The sequence below is a fragment of the Habropoda laboriosa genome, unplaced genomic scaffold (genome assembly GCF_001263275.1).
Source record: "Habropoda laboriosa isolate 0110345459 unplaced genomic scaffold, ASM126327v1 scaffold295, whole genome shotgun sequence".
NCBI classification, from domain to species: domain Eukaryota; kingdom Metazoa; phylum Arthropoda; class Insecta; order Hymenoptera; family Apidae; genus Habropoda; species Habropoda laboriosa.
In genome coordinates this window covers 282524-284689 of record NW_017100429.1, presented here as the reverse complement: position 1 = coordinate 284689, position 2166 = coordinate 282524, and positions in this window count along the sequence as shown.

Sequence of the window (2166 nt, the reverse complement as noted above, 5' to 3'; positions counted from 1 at the left end):
TTAAATTCTCCAGAAGCGAAATCGTTGGAAAAAAAAAGAGAAATCGAGGTTCAAGTAAGTAATTATGCACAGAGATGGAAATTTTGAAAATTTATACAATTCGAGGAATTTACGGGACGTTTGAAAGTTCGAAGAATTAGCTGGAATTCGGAAAATTTTATAAATTCTGAGGATTCTGAACATTGGGCTCGTTACTTTCGAGAACGAGAGAAATTCTGAAAATTTGCAGGAGAGCTTCGAAAATTGGAAGAAATCTTTGAAATTTTAAAAATCTCCAGAGATATATTTTTTCTTCTTGGGATCCAGTGTCCTAGAGCTATTCTAACATAGCCTGTACCTGTTCTCCAGGGCATCGAAAGCCTCTCGCGAAAAAATTCTCGAACGAGCTTAACGAAAAGAGAAACGGCACAGTCCGTGCTCGTCCCGCGGCAAACGGCAGGCTGAAACATGAATCTTCCATTTGGTACATATCACCTATATAAATATATCATATATAGCGAGAGTTGATTCTATCGTTAGAGATCTTTTTCAGTAGCTAGAGCATCGAGCGTTTAATCATCGTGTGACAGCGCGTGCACACACTAAACAATTCAGAGAACAAAAAAAAAAGAAAAAAAAGAAGAGTCAACAAAGCGCAAACAGTGAGAGAATGAGAGAGAGAGAAAGAGAGAGAGAGAGAGAGGATTTGGTATTTTGATTAAAACGAGAGAAAGGGAGAGATGTAATACGAACATATTTTCTACCTAAGTGATATCATTGGCTCTAGACTATCGTCCGTTGCAGGCTTCGATCATGAGGCTCAATTCACCACTAGTATGGCCACCCTAATCACTCGTTCGTTCAGTTAACAAATTTAAACGAAAGATTCTTTTAAAAAATCGCCTACTATTGTGACAAAAAGAATGAAAAGATGTAGAGGATAAGACGCCATTTTTTATTTTGGAAAAATTCTTACGGGGGACAGAGAGACACAGGGTACTCTATAGAACCAAGCTCAAGCCTAGAACGGGCCTAAGAACAACTCCAGAGAGACCTAATCACAGCCTAGCTCCGACCTAACCTAAGACACTAACTCAGACCTAACCTAAGCCTAAGTTAAACTCTATAGGGAATTAATCGTAGCTCTACTGGTGCCTAGTTTAGACCTAGGCGTAACTTGCAATTTGACGAACGTCTAATCGTGAGCTAATTTGTGACCTAACCTAACCTAATCATGCCTAAGTCGAACCTAGTTTAAATTACGTAGAAATTTATATAACGTATAATAGTTTCGATTGATACCTAGCTGAGACCTAACCTTCAGACCTACTCTAATCTAACCTAACACAATCTATAAGCAGAATCCAAGGTAAATTGAACGGGAAAACTAGTGGTAATTTAATTGGTGCCTAGTTGAGAGCTAACTTGGACCTAACTCGGGACCTAACCTAATCTAACTCGTATTTGATTTGAAAAGAGAGACTGGACGAGTGATTGGTGGACATTTTAGTGGGACAAGATCGACGTACCTTCACTAGAGATTACGCTAGTAAGCACAGGGCCGTATACGCTTCTCAGGCGTCAAAACGCACCCCTCTCATTAACGATTAAGCACGTCCTCACATATCATTAGCTAATTACCCATGCGTCTTGTCGTGAAAACTTAATGTTAGGATTAGTGCCTCGACGTGAAAAACGCTCGGCCCATTCCACGGCGTTTCCAGTCTATTCACAAAGGAGCCGCTCTTCTCGCTGCTCCTTTTCTAATTAATTAAACCAGCTTTCAGCCGTTAGGCCATTATTTAATTAACAGATGAAGAAATGCCTAATTCGTCGAGGTTGGAGTAGCTTGAACCTAACCTATCTGCAATTGAAATATTTCGTTTTCTTTTTTCTATTCTTTTTGCGAGAATCCTAGCTTGTCAAAAATTCGAAGAATTTTTTGTCCACGATACCTGGCACATACATATATGAAGTTCCAATACTTCTTTTTTTTTTCTTGAAACAGAAACTATCTAGAAGTGAATTAAGTTTTTTTCTTCTAAAAACCTAAACTATCTGGAAGTGAAGAAAATTTTTCCTGAAAACATGGCTCCTCTCAAGTTGAAATAGTCCATCCATCCATCCAAAATTGATGTGATTTATAACAGAAAAACCTAACCTATCCAAAATTCGAATAATTCTTCT